The 18,345-nt window shown below is 40.5% G+C and overlaps 1 protein-coding gene across 2 annotated transcripts in view; it reads left to right on the forward strand.

The window, feature by feature from the left end:
• Positions 1-18,345, forward strand: part of FARS2 (phenylalanyl-tRNA synthetase 2, mitochondrial) — a 555,715-nt gene that overhangs the window by 43,706 nt on the left and 493,664 nt on the right. For both annotated transcript variants that reach the window (XM_036026519.1, XM_028513542.2), the window contains exon 2: positions 1,432-1,518. The gene's annotated coding sequence lies outside the window, so the exon portion shown is untranslated. The remainder of the gene's footprint in view (positions 1-1,431; positions 1,519-18,345) is intronic.

Genomic DNA, 18,345 nt, shown 5'->3' on the forward strand with positions numbered 1-18,345 from the left:
AAGGTAAAGTTGGTTTTTAAGTTGGGTACCTCGAGGCTAGCTGAGCTCTCTACTTTTGTGTATGCTTGGAAATTTTAAAACAAAAGGTTTTTTTTTTTTTTAAGTGATCAAGCAAAGAAGTTAAGTAGTCTTGGTTGTGATAAAAAGTGGAAGAGTATTTATGAATATCAGGGGGACTTCATTTTCTCCCGCTTTCAGACCTATATGATAGCATAAGCCTATGAACCTATGTTTTGAGGCAAAATTATTAACAAATCATTTGGGAAATAAAGACAATAAAATCAGTTTTTTTGTGTTAGTTTTTTAATCCTTACCCAAAAACATGCTCATTGATTTTAGAGAGAGGTCAAGGGAGTGAGGAAGAGCGGGAGAGAAACATTGATTGGTTGCCTCTTGTATGTGCTCTCACCAGGGACTGAACCTGCAACCTAGGCATGTGCCCTGACTGGGAATTGAACCCATTTTCTTTGGGTTTATTGAGTGATGCTCCAACCAATTGAGCCACACCAGCCAGAACCAGGTTTGTTGTTGCTGTTTTAATGCAATCATTTCAGCTTTATGTGTGAAAACTGCAGAAATTAGGTGGTTTCTTTATCTTTATTCTATTGCAGTGGAATTTTTGTCATTTATATTAGAAGGGAGCCCAGGGCTGGACCTGTCTCATTGCAGAAGGTATATAGCTCTAGAAATAGATGCTACAAAGAAGGGAGTTATAAAGACAGGAAAATAAGATAGTAGCTAATGTTAATGGAGATCTTACTTTGTACTGGCCACTCTAAACACATCACATGTTTAATCCTTACAACAACTCTAGAAGGTAGAGACTGTTCTTCCTTATTTATTTTTATTTCATTGTGGTAAAGTGTAAAATACGTAAAAATTACTCTTAACCACGTTTAAGTGTGTAGTTCACTGACCTTAAGTACATTCACTTTGTTGTATAAAGTATCACCACCATGCATTTCAGAACTTTCTCATTTTCCCCAGCTAAAACTTTGTACTCATTAAACACTAATTCCCCATTCCTTCCTCCTTTCAGTCCCTGGCAACCACTATTTTACTTTCTGTCGGTATGAATTTGACTACCCTGAGTACCTCCTGAGAGTGGAATCATACAGTATTTGTCCTTTTGAGACTGGCTTATTTCACTGGAATAATGTCCTCAAGCTTCATCTATGTTGTACCGTGTGTCAGAATTTCTGTCCTTTGTTAGGGCTGAATAATATTCCTTTGTATGAATGTGCCACATTTTATTCATTTATATGTCAGTGAACACTGGTTGTGTTCCCCTTTTGGCAATTGGTAATACATATGTTGCTATGAACATGGGGAGTATAGATATACTTGAGTTCCTGATTTCAGTTCTTTTGGGTGTATACCCAGACGTCGAATTGCTAGATCATATGGTAATGCTATGTTTAATATTTTTAGGAACTGCCATACTGTTTTCTACAGTGACTACACCATTGTACATTTCCATCAGCAGTGCACTAGGATTCCAATTTCCCCAGGTAGGAGGTAATGAAATTCTTATTTCATTGTTACATAGGAGGAAAAGAAGTACAGAGAGGTTAAATGAGCTCACATAGTTAACATGTGCAAATCTGAATTGGAACCCTATAATTTGACCCCAGAACCTTAGATATACAGGTAAGGTGAGACACAAAGACTCGATTAAGGGCACTATGTCTAATATAGTGTCGGAACCTGGATTCAAACCCAGGTAGTCTGCCTTCAGAGTTCATGTTATCACACACCTTTAGATTTGGCAGTTGGCTTTCTTCCCTCCATCCCTACTTCTTTTCTTTTTGCTTGCTTGCTTGCTTGCTTGCTTCCTTCCTTCCTTCCTTGTATAAGAGTGCTCTTTTAAAACTGCCATATTATGTAGAAAGATAATAATTTTTGAATATTTATATATGGTTTGTTCCTGCTTTTCTAAATTTATGCTTTTAACTATTCTGTTATTTAAAATATTTAAAAATGTGTGCGATGTGTTTGAGTTTCTTTTTATTTAAATTTCTTGGGTAAAATTTTGCTTTTAAATTGTTTTGATTAAATCCAGATTGTTTCTTATGGAGTTTTTAATACCTTTCCTACCTAACCCTGCTGGAGTTTTAAATAAAAGCAAGCAAAACTTTCTAAAGGCAGATTTAAATTGAGGGTATCAATAGTAAACATTGAGGACTTTTTTTTTTAAATTCAAATAAAGTAAACTTTCCAGCTTTATCAACAGAGGAACAACGGCTAAGAAATGTACTTTATTATTCAATCCCTGTGAGTATTTTGCTAAGAGGGTGTGCATTCTCTCTCAAAGAAGCGTCATCAGGTGGCCTTTTGGCATTCTGAGAATAGTGCTGTCTCTGGGCAATGCTGGCTCAGCTGGGCCTGTGTGTCGATTCATGTTACAGTCTGTCTCTAGAGCTGCCTACATCTTCCAGGGAGGTACCCTTCAAAACAGAGATTGATGGACCTTGACCCTGCTTAAAAGAGGGGTTTCTGGGTGTGCATAAGTCTGAGCTCCTTTCCTAGGGTTGGGGTGAATGGCTTATACAGTACACTTACATAGCTGGGTATTAGTTTTAGACAAAGGCTTCTGGTCCCAACGTGTCAAGGGCCCACGATTATGCTAAGATAAACTCACTGATCTGGAAGGTGTCCTTAAAATATACTCTAATTTGGTGGTTGAGAACCAACTTGGATGTATACTGCAGTCTACTTGGGGAGCTTGAAGAATAGTGAGGCCAGAGGCCCGCTGATGTAACTGATCTGGTGCGTGCCCTGGCTATTAGGATTTTTAAATAGCTTCACAGATAATTCTGATTGTAGGGTGTTAAGGTATAGGATCATTGCTCTAGTTTCTCTTGAGTACTTTGGGCTGTTGAGAGTTTTGCTATCTCAGAAGACACAGAAATGTCTATTCTCAGCATGTTTTTATTAGGGGCATTGGTGGGATATATTCCTCCTGTACCAAGGGAATCTCTTCTGTTTTATTTGATAGAAAAAATTATTAGGGAGTATGCTAATATTCATATAATTTAGTGCTGGTTGCTGTAGAGGACAGATCTCATTTACTTTGCAGAGCTTTGAATTCAGAGATATACAGGAAGGGCAACTATTTCCTCTCCTAGATTTCAGTGCAAGCTCCAGCTCAGTTGCTGGGTTCAATGGCAGTTTTATTTTATAAAGTGAAGATTGATGACATTTGAGATGCTGTTTCTGTGGTTTCTGAAGGCTTCTTGTTTATACCCTCACCACCTCTAGTGCTTGCCTTCTGTGTATTGAAACATTTGACCAGATCATTGCTTCATGAAATCTGGCTATATCTTTGATTACACCACAGAGTCAATCTGAGGGTTCTTTGGTTTGGAGCAGGCGCCCCCAACCTCTGGGCCCTGAGACAGTACTGGTCCCCGCCAGTTGGAACCAGGCTGCACAGCAGAAGGTGAGGTTGAATGTAATGCCTTTGAATCATCCTGAAACCGTCCCCCACCTGCTGGTCCATGAAAAAATTGTCTTCCATGAAACTAGTCCCTGGTGCTAAAAAGGTTGGGGACTGTGGAGAGGAATGATTTATCTTACCCACTTCTGGGCCTTGGGAGTTTGTTTAAAGAGACAGTGATGAATCTGGCATTGTCCTCCCTGTGTGACTGTGGCTTTAAGATTTTTTGGCTTAAAGTTCATCAGAGTTTAGAGGTGAGATTTGGAGTTTGGGGAAACAAATGGTTTTGTTTTTAAAATTAGTGTTAAAATTTTAAAACCTTGTCCTTGTTTGTAGTGCAGTTCCCCCCTTGATTTTGTTTTCTGAAAGTAGGGCGTTCCATGAAATCTTTTTATGACAAAATGGGGTAAAGCAAAGAAGCAATTACCATTTATTTATATGGAAAAGTTTTAAGTGTTCCCAGACACCAAAGTGACCTATCAAATCATACCAAATACACCTAATTACTTTCATTTTTATGCTAAGTATAACATAAACACTTATGAGTGCTCTTAGGTTTTTTTGATATCTTAGGACACATTTTTGCTAATGGATGAATAAAATAAATCAAGATAAAGCACAGATGCTCACAGACACAGTTCAAAGTCACGTATCTTGGTGTAAAGATGCTGAGTACAGTTCCTGGGAAAGGAGCTTGGAGGTGGGACTCACTGCTTGGGGAACGTGCTGCCTCTATACCATCTCAAATACCGAATGCTGTTTATACCTATTCAGGTGTGCATCATAGTGATTCATTATTTATATACATTATGAAATGTTTAGTTACCATCTGTCACCACAGAAAACTATACCCCTGTTACTGACTGTATTCCTATGCTGTACATTACATCCCCCTGACATTTATTTTCTTTAGATTTCTTTTGGTTAGGGAAAACAGGTACTAATGAACGTCCTTCATAAGGGCAAAGTAGCATATTGTGAACTTTCCAAACGCAGGGCATACGTGCCACAGTTGAAGCAGAAAGGAGGTACGATTCATGGTGGTTTTCCCTCTGTATATCTTTTAGAGACCTCACTTAAGGGCAGAAAATGATTGGGCTACTCTAGTAGTTGAGGACAAGGACTTCCTTACCCACTCCAAACCTTTTCGGATACAGGCAGAGCAGAGAAATATATACGTGTGTGTATGTGCACATATAAATATATTTAGTGTAACAGTGTTATGTCTATTTATATTCATACATAGCTACTGATTCAAAATGATGTAGAGGAAATTCTCCTAGGGACATCTGCCATTGATCCTCCTTGGTTTTTTCAAGGACAGGCACATTTGGGTTTGACACAGCGTTCGTATTCAGGTAATTTCATGATGGTTGTGGGGACTGGACTGGGAACGAACGTAGCTCTCTTTTCACATTTGTGCAGTTTCTCCCCTTAGTAAATTACCTTGGTGACAGGTGTGTGTGGAGGTGGGAGGTAGAGCAGGAGCACTCTTAGATGAAAGGAACCGATTGCTGAGATAAAAGGCAAGGGCATCTGGTCATTTCTGATGTCTTAGAAAATGAAGGCTGTGCTCCCCAGAAAGGGTTTTAAGAGGCTTGTAGATCAGTTGGTATGATTTTTGTAGTCTCTACTCTCATCTGTTTTCTTCTTCTTCTTCCACTTATTCCTTGGTGTTGACCTCCAGGGGCTGATTAGTTACACATGTCACTAGGAAAAGGTCAGGGGTTATAGCAGTGGGGCACTTAATTTTCTGTTGCTTTAGTGTAGTTTTAATGTGTTTGAAATGAAAAAGGCAGCAAGGTGCCAGCAAATTCTCTTTAAAGACGTAGCCTGTTATTTTGTAGAGGATGTTCTGCCAGTTCCTCCACCTGATTCCATGCCATTTCTAATGGATGGGCTCTTACGTAACATGAGTGCCAGCCTGTGGACCACACTGGGACTATCAAGGCTTTCTTCAAGAGAGCCTGTACTTAATCTCCCCTATTGTCAGAGTAGCAAAGATGTTTGACTTCTCTGATAATAGGGGATAGCATAGAGTAGCTAACCAACTAGTTCTGGCCTAAATGCTCTCATGGGGATTCAAAGTTAAAATAAAAGGACCTGCATGCCCTAGCCAGGTGGCTTAGTTGATTGAAGCATCATCCCATACAACTGAAAGTTTGCAGGTTCAATCCCTGGTTGGGGTGAGTGTGCGAGGCAACAGATTGATGGTTTTTTCACATCAGTGTCTTACTCTCTCTGTCTCTCCCTCCCCCCACTTCCTCTCTCTCTAAAATCAGCAAACATATCCTCAGTTGAGGATTTGAATGAATGAACAAATGAATGAGTGAGTGAATGAACCTGTTTACTATGTGCTAGATTAGACACAGCTCTCAGCTTTATTAATACACTTGATCTGTTACAGAACACAACAAGGGGGGCCTGGGACGATATATTATTATTGAAAGAAGGCCCCCAGGTCCGCTATGTCCGCCGCCAGAGGAAAGACGTCTCTCAATGCCAGAGATTCGTGAAAAGGAAAGGAAATGTTTATTTAATGCTGTACAAACTTAAAGTAGTGACCTAATGTCTTCACCAAAATCCCAAAGTCCCTTAAAACACCCACAAACAGACACAGTCCTTCCTTCCTTCCCCCTTTGCCCAGCCCAGAGTACCGTATCTCAGGAAAGGAAATAGAAGTCCATGGCTTAGGCAGTCTTCTGGTTCTTCTCAGTTAGTACTCGATCTCGACTGGGAGACCTCCCTGGGTTCCCGGCACCCTCGGCTGAGTCACCAGGATCTCTGCTAAAACCAGGTGGTGGTTCCCCCTTCTAAAGCTGCGGGGGTCCCCACTCTGCCAGGCCGGTGGTTCTCTCTCTCTGGGATGCGGGAGTCTCCACTCTGGTAAAGACGTGTGGTTCTCTCCCTCAGGGCTGCCTCGTGGTTCTCCCTCTCTCAGGGCTGCAGGAATCTCCACTCCGTCAAGTCCGCGTACTTCTCCTTCCTAAAGCAGCATGGTTCTCCTCTAAAGCAACATGGTTCTCCTTTCTAAAGCAGCATGGTTCTCCTCCTCTGGGCTGCGCATGGCCCTCCTTCTCAAAGCAGCATGGTTCTCCCTCTCTAATGGCCGTGATCCTCTCTGAGCTCCCACGCAGGCGCTGTAACTCAGGGGACCTGCCCCCCGCCCAGTTACATCTAGGTGGGGAAGTTACTTCTGGGTGGGGAAGTTACTTCTGTTCCCCTGTCTTAGAGCTGATCACAGCTACTTAACATATCTATGCAACCAGCCAAAGGATATATATATGTTAAATGACCAACCCAGAGGTTAGCTGCAAGGCTGTTGCTATGCAAAACAGCTCTCAATGGCCCTGCTTCATTTGTCCCTTCCCCCAACCCACACCCTTGGGGTGGGGGATGGAGACATCTTAAAATCTCCTGGACACCTTAAGTTCTGGACCGCATTTCAAATGCCTATTTGGGGCCCCCCTCTTGGATGCACCCTGTAACAGATCCTCACAATAATCTCATGAGGTAGGCACTATTATTATCTCCATTTTACAGATGGGGAGATTGAGGCACAGAGAGTTTAAGGAGGTTGACCAAAGTCACATTAACTAACAAGTGAAAGCAGGGCTTTGAACCCAGGCAGTATGGCCTGAATACTCAAGCTTTTTGAAAGGATTGCTGTGGGTGTCCTCTGTCTAAGGTGTTACATTGTAGGGAAGTGGAGTCAGATCATGGTTCAGAAATGAATGTGTCTTGGTTTGGGTAGTGGGGTGATTACAGAAGGCAAGCTGAGTACAGGTATGTGGTCAGTATAAGGAGAGTTAGCAATAGAGAGTGGGGCTGGGCTGCTCATGTTTCATGGACAGGATTTGGAGGAAGGAGAGACAGGCACGATGCTAGTAGCTGAGGAACAATAGGGCCTGTGTAGCAAATTTTATTAAAACATTACAAGGTATCAGATTTTAGGGTTTACATTTGTTATTACATTTAAACCTTATAAAGATCTTATGACATAGTTTCAAATTTTATAGGTAAGGCAATTGAGGATTAGAGAGATTAAGTAATTTCCCTAAGGTCAGCAGAGAAGAGGTTAGCATAATTTGCAATTTAAGTTAGTGCTGTCTGATTTCAGAAACTGTTTCTGGAATTTCTTTGCTCTATTGCCCCCTGGGCATGTACTTGGGGCAGAAATTCAGAAATAGGGGCGATCAGAACTTGGTTATTGAGACTGCCATACAGGGATTCTTGCCATACAGGGATTGAGATTTGGCTACAGGGATGAAGGTGAGAAAACAAGAGCAGCAGTTCAGAGAAGGGGCAAGATTCCCTCAATGCCGGCTGTTTAAAACTGGGCAGGAGCCCTTTAAGACCTCGGTTTGTGGGACTGTTCCTGGGGTCGCTACTGAGCTGATACATCATGTAGGGTTAAGTGGCCCGAAGTTTCAATCCGTTTCCATCTGATCATTAATGTTTGTCAGGATTGAACACTGTTCCTCATCTTGTGCATCCTTCATCCCTGAGGCAGCCCAGGAGAGGCCAGAAATGCCCTCACTTTGACTCCTGTTTCTGAGTTACGCATGTGTGTGTCAACACCGGTGGTACCAAACTCCTTGCTTTACCTGAAGTGAAAAGTGGTTTCTGCTTTCTTCCCCCGATCTTTATGATTATTGCATTTTTGGCCAGACATTTTTCATGGTTACAAATGTGAAAATCTGACCTTATTTACTTTAACTAAGGGATCTTACAGTCCTGTGTGACCCCATATAAATCTCTTAAACAGATAGCTGACAGCATGTATGGTGTGTCGGGAGAATTCTCTGGATGCTCATAAAGGAAGGAATTGACTGGGGTTAGCAGATGGGCACTGCTCTTTTTTTTTTTTCTGGCAATCATCGACAAGTATCCAGCACCTCCAGGTGGCTCTCCATGAAGCTGTTCTGTGCACAGGCTCCCATCCCCCCCACCCCCCATGCAATGTAGAATGCTGCTGTTCCCCTGTTTCCCTGGCTCAGATGCCAGGCTGTGCTGCCTGATGTAGTCCCTTTCCTGTTTATCGTTATGATCAAAGGCTTGCACTTAATTTTTTAAACAGGAGATTATTTATAGAAAAAGATTATTCATAGAAGCATTACAACTGTATTACAAAAAGGTAATAGGAAGAGAAGAACACCCCATTCTCTATCCTAAAACCAAGATTACCTGGTTTTAAACTTTTCTTCAATGATTTCTACATAGTTGTACCTGTTGTTTTATATCTGTATTTTACCTTATTGCTCCATAATCTTCATCATTACCATTTTAGTGGTTGCATAAGATTCTGTTGTGATACTCTACTATTAATTATTTAACTGTCATTGACATGTACATTGTTCCCAACTTTTCACAGTTATAAATAATACTGGGAAACATATCTTTGTGCATATAGCTATTTCCATATATTGAATTAGTTTCTTATGATAGAGTCCCAGGTGTGGCATTAGTAAGTCAAAGAGTATGAATAATTTTATGGCTTCTAAAACATACTGCCAGACTGCTTTCCAGAGGAGTGGAACCAATTTATAATGCTATCACAGAGTAATTTGTTTCACAGATGGCCAGCTAGGGTTAGGGATTCAGCTTCTCACAGTATGAGGGGAGGAGGAGGGGTGTGTGTGTGTTTGCAAAACTTGCTTGTTCATATGTCTATTGATTTAAGCCTTAATGATACTTTGCATTATTTTTGTTATAGGATATTATACTAATAATATCCTATATTAACTAATGCCAATATACTATTCATCCATTTCAGTGTTTAATACAGCAATGTGCTAGAAAAGGAAAAAAGCAAGCCTTGTGTTTTTCTGTTTCCCTGGAATTTGAAATTTTTAAAAAGTTGGTAAATGTGAATTGACAAAACCATTCAGCCATTGTGATGTGGTTCTTAGTGACCCCTACTTCTCATGAATACCTAATACTTTGGAGGGGCATGAGGAAGGAGTTTGATAGGACAGGCAGGGTGCAGGCATTGAAAAAACTTGGGCATCTGCTTAGGAGCATGCCTAACCTCTGTAGCAAAAATAACCTCACCTAGTAACTCTAGTCTTTCAGATGCCGAATGGAGTGCTTGTGTTGAGAAGGATTTTGAGGTCTCATATATGCTCAGTGGAAACAGTACTGTGATTAATCAGCAATTCTAGATCTTTGTCATTGCAGTTTTCTTCAATTCTTTATATTGCCCATTGGATGGTAAATATTAAGTGCCTTATAGTAGGGGCTGTACCTTTTAAAATGAATAAATTTTTTTAAAATTTATTTTTATTATATTTTCCCATTACCATTTATCTCCCTTCTACCTCCATCCCCCACCCCCACAATCACCACACTGTTGTCCATGTCCATGAGTCCCTTTTCCATTTTGTTTCATCTGTCTACCCCCTAACCTCCCTCCACCCCGGAGCTGCCAGCCTGCTCTCTATCAAGTCTGTCTCTATTTTGCTTGTTAGTTTAGTTTCTTCATGAGATTCTACATATGAGTGAAATCATATAGTATTTGTCTTTCTCTGACTGACTTATTTCACTTAGCATAGTGTTCTGGTCCATCCATGCTGTTGCAGAGGGTTAACTCTTATTCCTTTTTATAGCTGAATAGTATTCCATTGTGTAAATGTCCCATAGTTGTCTTTCCCACTCATCTACTGATGGACACTTGGGCTGCTTCCATATCTTGGCAATTATAAGTAGTGCTGCAATGAATATAGGGGTGCGTATGTTCTTTTGAAGTAGTGTTTGGATTTCTTTGGATAAATTTCCAGAAGTGGAATTGCTGGGTCACAAGGCAGTTTCATTTTTAATTTTCTGAGGTATGTCCGTACTGCTTTTCACAGTGGCTGCACCAGTCTGCATTTCCACCAACAGTACAAGAGTTCCTCTTTCTCCACATCCTCCCCAGCACTTGTTTGTTGATTTATTGATGATAGCCATCCTAAAAAAATGAAATGAAAAAGTTTTAGACCTGTCTCCCAAAGTGTTTAGCTCGTTGTTTTCTATGTTATGTAAGTGGTCCTTTTGTGTTTTCTGATTGGATGGATGAATGAATGAGGAAAAGTCATACTTTATCCTTGTGGTCCCAGGGCTTCTATCAAAGCCCTGTAGGAAGTAACGGAATCCCACAGTTCTTATGCTCATGTAGAACCTGCAGCAGATTTCACAGGGGTAAAGAAAAAGGAAATCTCAGCTGAGAAATTCAGGAAAGGTAATGCCAGAAAAGACCCTTGACTCATACGTGCTACCTACCAGATCATTTAATGGGATTTTTTTTTTGACAGATGAAGAAGCTGAGCCCATTAAGAGTGTCTTCTCCAAGGTCTCACAGATAGTGGCTGATAATGGAGAACTCATTGGGTCTCTGGTTTCCTGATCTAGTATTGGGGAAATTTGGGGTGCTTTGTTTTTTGCTACTCTCATCCTCGCGTGCCCTCAAGAGATGTGTATTTGGAGATTTTTGTGTTTTGGGTTTTTTTTTTGGTTAAATGCCTGAGTATTTCCTCTCTTGTAGCTGCATAGAAATATCTTTGGAGATTATAACCTTGATGCAATAGTGAGACTGGGGCCAGTGCAGTAAAGGCCTAGAGATTTGTACTGAGTGCTAAGAGATAGTGCAGGATCAAATTCAATTCTATACAGTTACAGCTTTATGTTATTCTGAGTTTGAACAAAAACATTTTTTTTAATTTCAAAGGAAGAATGTTCAGTGTTAGTTGTGGTGTATGAGTTGAGTGTGTATTTGACATATTCATGATCCTAATAAAACTCTCATCATTATCTATATGTACAGAAGAGAGATTTTGCTGGTTGACTTCTTAGGACTCTGTCTGCCAGACTTAGTTCATATTAAAATTTAGTTACCTATGATAATTATTTATGATAGCTCCCTTTCTGGAGCAGGCCCTCTATCTAAATTCTTTTAGGCAGTTAGAGGAAGATTAAAAGTTCTTCCTGAGTCTTTTATTTCTTAAAAATGATCAACTTTAAATAATATCTCAAAAAGTTATATTTTTATGGTGGCAAATTCTGCTTCCCATCATGAATTTACCCGCTGTAGATTTGTTTGGGGGTAAAAGTTAGTTTAAATACTTTCCATGCATCATAGAGTCTTCTGAATGTTTATGGGATTTATGTAGTACACATATTCATCTACAATCCAAATTTAGGTACATAAAGCTCTTTGACTTCTAATGAGCTTTTTAGATGTGTGCAATGCCTGGAACTTGTGGATAATTTAGAAATAAGCAAATAACTTGGGACCATCTTCTGGAAGCAGTTTAGATTATGAATGAAGCTGTAATCATTGTGAATCCTCCTTGAATTTAAAAGGATGGCAGTTTCATTCATAGCATTCATTTATCCTCAGAAATTAAAGTATAAAAATTTCAGTACGAAATTCTACTGGGCTCTGTTTGCTATTAATCTATAATAAGTCTCATAGCTTACTTTTGTGTAGTTTTTTTTTTGCATGTTTCAGAAGACTTTTTGTTTATACCTTCACACTTATGCTTCATAACAGCTCTGGGAAGTAGACTGGGAATTGTCTTTATTATCTGAGGACTTACTGTTTGACATTTGAGGAAAATATTGCCAACTTAGAATGTATGTTGACAGTGGTACAGAATATTAGAGTAAGACAGCAGGAAGAACCAAGGGAATAACAAAGCTTAAAGCTTTAGCTCATTTCTGTAGCTGCTGGAAATGTGCTTAAATAGGAGGGTTTTGAAAAGTAGGGTTATCCCCAGGCTGTGTTGTGAAGTGTGGGGCTTTTTCTTCTTGTCCCCTGTTGTAGGCTATTATTTCTTCTTTTAATTTTTTAACACTGATACAGTATTTATTATGTAATCTACAGATCTTAATCAGATTTTACTGGTTATCCCACTAATATTTATTTATTTATTTTTGTTAAATTTTTTCTTCTTTTTTTCCTTTTAGTAGAGTTTATTGGGGTGACACTGGTTAACAAAACTGTACAGGTTGCAGGTGACAGTTCCTTAGCACATCATCTGTACACTGTATTGTGTGCTTGGGCTGTTATTTCTTTTCTTTTTTTTTAAATATATTTTATTGATTATGCTATTACAGTTGTCCCATTTTTCCCCCTTCATTCCTCTCCACCCTGACCACTTCTTCTCACCCACATGCCCCCACTTTAGTTCATGTCCATGTGTCATAAGTTCTTTAGCTTCTACATTTCCCATACTATTTTTGCCCTCCCCCTGTCTATTTTCTCCCTACCATCTGTACTACTTATTCTCTGTACCTTTTCCCCTTCTCTCCTCCTCCCACTCCCCTGTTGCTAACCCTCCATGTGATTTCCATTTCTGTGGTTCTGTTCCTATTCTAGTTGTTTGCTTTTGTTTTAGGTATAGTTGTTACTAACTGTGAGTTTAATGTCTTTTTTTACTGTTCATATTTTTTATCTTCCTTTTCTTAGATAAGTCCCTTTAACATTTCATATAATAAGGGCTTGGTGATGATGAACTCCTTTAACTTGGCCTTATCTGAGAAGCACTTTATCTCCCCTTCCATTCTAAATGAAAACTTTGCTGGATAGAGCAATCTTGGATGTAGGTCCTTGCCTTTCATGACTTGGAATACTTCTTGTCAGCCCCTTCTTGTCTACAAGGTTTCTTTTGAGAAATCAGCTGACAGTCTTATGGGAACTCCTTTGTAGGTAACCGTTCCCTTATCTCTTGCTGCTTCTAGAATTCTCTCCTTCATTTTAATCTTGGGTAATGTAATTATGATGTGCCTTGCCGTGTTCCTTCTTGGATCTAACCTCTTTGGGACTCTCTGAGCTTCCTGGACTTCCTGGAAGTCTGTTTCCCTTGCCAGATTGGGGAAGTTCTTTATTATTTGTTCACATAACTTTTCCACTTGTTGCTCTTCCTCTTTCCCTTCTGGTACCCCTATAATTCGGATGTTGGAATGTTTAAAGATGTCCTGGAGGTCCTTAAGCCTCTCCTCATTTTTTTGAATTCTTGTTTCTTCATTCTTTTCTGTTTGGTTGTTCCTTTCCTCTTTCTGGTCCCTTCCATTGATTTGAAACCCAGTTTTTTTCCCATCACTATTGGTTCCCTGTGCATTTTCCTTCATTTCTCTTATCATAGCCTGCATTTGTTCATCTAATTTATGAGCAAAGTCAACCAATTCTGTGAGCATCCTGATCACCAGTGCTTTGAACTGTGCATCTGATAGGTTGGCTATCTCACAGTCGCTTAAAAAAACTGGATCTGGGGCTTTTAACTCTGTTTGAGCCATCTTTTTATTTTATTTTTGCCTTTGGTCTGGTCGAGCTTGTTATGTATGAGGGGCAGATCCTTAGGTGTTCACCAGGGTGGGGCACCTCAGTAGCTGGGTCGTGAAGTTGTATGTGGGGGCGGGGTCCGAGAGGGAACAATGGCGCCTGCTCCCCTCTCCCTTGGACTTCAGTCCACTTTGCCACTTCCCACAAGCAAATTGGGCCTTTCTGGTGCTGGTTCTCTGGCGGGTGGGCTTGTGGGCTTGTGTACTTTCTCTGATTCTGTGGGTTTCCCCAAGGAGCCTCCTGTGAGGCTGAGAGAATCTCCCGGCCTCAACTCCCACAGGTGTTTTCAGTCGGTGCCTTTGGCTTTATTTCCCGGCACTGGGTCCCTGGGTTGTTTGGTCTGTGTCGCTGCCCATTTTTGCTTAGTTTGCATGCGAATGTGTGACTGGGGACAGCCAGCTACCTTACGCACTGCACTGGGTCTGCTCGTTGCCTCCCACGCCCAGGGTCTGCCACTGGTCCATCAGCTGCCTCTGTGCTTCTGGGGTCCACCAACTGCTGTCTTCGTCCTGAGCTTGTGTCTGCCAGCCACTGCTTTTTCCTGCCTGGACCCCTCGACCCCTCTCCATAGGCCTCCGACTCTGCCCTTCATTACCAGTCTGGATGTATGGCAGTCAGATTTCCATTCGGTTCATTTTTCTCTGTTCAGGTTGTTTTTTGTTTGTAAATTTTTGTCGTCCTTAGTTTTGGTTGCTTGAGGAGGCACAGTGAGAGTACCTGTGCCTCCATCTTGGCCGGAAGTCCCTGGGCTGTTATTTCTTAAAGACCCATGTCTCAGACCACAGTGTCAACTCATCCATTTTAAGAGGTCTAACCTGGACTCAAATTAAAGATTGAATGCCTAATATGTGCAAGTGTGGCAAGTGCTGGAGACCAACCAGTGTGGAGCAGCGAAGACATGGGCCCTTTCTTCTGAACTTTCAACTGGTGCTTCCTGTTGGAAATGTGTGGTCACCAGGGAGGTCATGTCCCAACTGTTAGAGAACTTGGTGTTTAATGGGGCCTGCCATCAGGTCCATAGGCAGACCTTGGCTTAGGGCAAGTACAAGTAGCCAGAGAGTACATAGCATGACCTCTTACTCAGATTTGAGGATTTTGGGTGGGAAAGTGTGAAGGTTAGTCTGAGAGACAGAGAAAATTTGGAAGGTGGGGGGAGTCCAAAGCAAATTTATCAGTGAAATACAAACAACTATTCCCCTAAAAACAAACCTCAGTGCTATTTACACAGATAATGGTTTATTAAAGGATGATATAAATCCCATGTTGGAAGTTCATCTTCCTCTTGTCTGGGAGGGATATGTCAGACAAATCCCTTGGCTGGAATATGCCACAAAGTCCTTCACTCAGGTTCCAGATTGCCTGTTTGCTGACAGCTGTGAGAAGGATTTGACCTTTCTAGCTTTGCTAAAAAGAGAGACTGTCATCAGCTAGTTTGGTTTACCCAGTCACTTCCTAAATTACTGGTAGTATTATACTTTGCTTTTTGTGACTGAATTGGAATGCATTGTGCTGGGGTATTGGGAATTGTAAACCTTCTGAGGTGTCAAGGTGTAGCAAAATTTGGGAACCTCCAAGCCAATTTATGAAGGCCTTTTAATTATGCTGAGGAACATGGGTCTTGTCTGTAGAGACACTTTTGTACTGAGGAATCACTGAAGGATTTTTAACCAGTAGAGTGACTTGATCAGACCTGTAAATTTGGAAGATCTTGCTGGTTTGGGAGAAAATCGATTGGAAGGCTAAGATTGGAGCAGTGAAAGCAGCTAAGGGGCCATGGTAGATAAAGGTGGTATGATGGAAGGGGGGAAGAGGTGCATAGGAAAACAGATAGATCGATCCCTGAGATACTGATGAGATGGATTTAACAGAACTTGTGATGAATGCAGCGGAGTGTGTGGGGTGGAGGAGAGTGAGCAGCTGACCTAGGTAGGTGAAAGCAGGGCAGAAAGGAAGATGTAGGGGTGGGGTGGGTTGTTTCTATTTTTCAGCAGGATCACCAGTCTTGATGGTCTTCTAAGAAATAGCTGAGGAAGTTCATCAGTACTTTGTAAGCAGTGACCTTATTTGGTGAACTGCCTGTAGTCTGATTTCTCCTAAGGTAGAGCTTGTATCTTGTTCCTCTTCAGTTTAATTGCGTGTTTTTTTCCCCTCTAAGGATTAATCATCTTGTATATCTCATTTGCATAAGAGATCTACTCTAGGGGGTTTCTTCCCATGCTTGTGATCCATGGAAGTCCTGGTGGCTGGTGGCTTGCCAGTGGCTCAGTGGCATCCGAAGAGCTTCAGCTCCCTTTTGTCAAGAAGGAGGAGTAGTTGGGGAAATACAGTTTTCATTACTTTTCATCTAATTGAATTGAGAGTTTATATTACTTTCATTTGAAAAGTCTTTGGAGAATTTGCGAGGCAGATTTTATATAGCAATCTGGAGATTTTGGGGAAAGAAATACAATCTATGTAACAAAAGTAAAGTTGTACTCTATTTTAAGAAAATCCAACATACAAAACTCTTAAAGGACGAAGCAGGAAAATTTTGGGTGGAGATAATTGGTTGATGATGATTTTATAATGAATTCTTGGCTATGTGAAAAATGTGCTTTATGAATCTTTTGTAATATAAGGTTTCCATGTTTGTTTAAATGACTTGAATTTCAGGAATAATATTTTTGGAATAAGGAACAGCCTATGTGGCTAGTATCTAATCTTGGACAAGGATTTAAGCATTAGTAAGTATTAAGACCCCCTTGCCCTCACATGATGCTAGATAATGTAAGACAAGGAGAATCTTTTACATTATGCCCTATCTTACCATTCCCCATTGTAACTTTTGTGTATAGCTGCCCATCTCTTTCCTTGCACTCTACACCTGCTTAGTGAAATCAAACCCTGGGTGTGATGTTTTGGTCTGTGGACATGAATGTGATTCTAGAGTCACAAATTATATGTAATGAAATTCACTATAGATTTATCTAGGTAAATGAGTTAAGTTTTGAAGCCAAAAATCATAGAGGTAGATGTGAATTTCATTTGATAGTGAGTTAAAGGAGCAAAAGAGAAATTATCAAATACAACCTGAAAAAAAAACAACTCATAATCTGAAAAATAATAATTTGCAGAGAAGTAATATCTCTCCCCTATTTTTCAAAGAAAGAATGACATACCAGCAACAAACCTAAGTAACCAAACAAGCGAAGAAAATAGAACCAGAGACATGGAAATAAAGACCAAACTGACAGTGACCAGAGGGGAGGGGGGTTGAGGGTAATGGGGGCAAAAAGGGGAAGGGTTGTCAAGGAACTTGTATAAAGGACCATGGACAAAGCCAACGGGGTGGAGGGAGGATTGAATGTGGGAGTTTGGGGGTGGGTAGGGCAGGGGAGAGTAATGGGTGGAAAAGGGGGGAAGTTGTAATTGAACAACAATTTAAAAAAGGGAAAAATAAGTTAAAAACAAAAACAATATGCATTTCCCAAAGCATTAAGATCTACTGTTTGCAACATATGAGGGAGGCCCCCCCAAAACCAGAATTATCTTCTGGAGGTAGAAGTAGGTACCTTGCAGTACAGGCTTCTGCCACTAGGTGAATGTTCTAGGAACCCATCTGTATCAGTGTACCAGCTGGCATTGTTATGAGAGGCTGCATTCAGATTCAATGAAATTTTTTTGAGGAGGCTTTTAATGTGTTTACCCGTGTCATGATGTGTGATTTATAAACACACCTGCCCACACTCTGCTGAGCGTTCAGTTTTTGACCGAAAAGGCATGACGCCCATGCCCCACCTTCCCTATTCACCTGCTTTCTTCCAAAGTGACTTTTTTTTTGTTTCTCCAGATAAAAAAGTACTCAAAGGGAAGTGTTTCATCAGTGTGGAAGAGGTGAAATAAAAAAAGGCATCAAAATCGATGAGTTGAAAAACTCTTTTGAGCAGTGAAAAAAAGTCTCCATAGGTATGTTGCATGAAAATGAAGAGTGCTATGAAGGTAAACATGTAAGAGTAAATACACAATTTTTCATAAATAAATTCCATTTTTAGGGGATGTCCTTTGTGTTGTCTTGAAAAGAATTTGTTTTATTTCTAAAGCTTAGAGTGATTTTGAAGGAGAGGGAAACAGAGGGCACCAGAGGGCACCAGAATACTGAACACACTTGTGCTTGGCTGGTTATAAATGCGTGTTCGGAGGTAAATGACCATGATGAAAGATCATGTAGGAGACTGCTTTATTTAAATGAAGTCATTTCCCTCCTGCCAGCTTGCATGGCATCAACAAATGAGTAGTGAATGAGAAGTAAAGCAGCATATACGTTTGGTGCTTACTTTGTCATCTTGTTACAGCTTACTTGTGGAGAGGGGTGCTGGTGGCTATCCAGACGCTTAACTGGCAGTTGTAACAGACTAATGGAGCCATATTTGTGTCAGCTGACATCTGGTTTTAATAATTACCTATAAAGAAAAGATCATTGTAATCAAAACAGGTAGAGGTACAATCAAGATTTATCTATGGTAGGTGGCACTGTAGGACAGATTAGCTACTTCTCTAAACATTTGTATGTGCTGAGTGTATTTTTCCTGTGTGTTAAGTAGTTCTT

The sequence above is a fragment of the Phyllostomus discolor genome, chromosome 5 (genome assembly GCF_004126475.2).
Source record: "Phyllostomus discolor isolate MPI-MPIP mPhyDis1 chromosome 5, mPhyDis1.pri.v3, whole genome shotgun sequence".
NCBI classification, from domain to species: Eukaryota; Metazoa; Chordata; class Mammalia; order Chiroptera; family Phyllostomidae; genus Phyllostomus; species Phyllostomus discolor.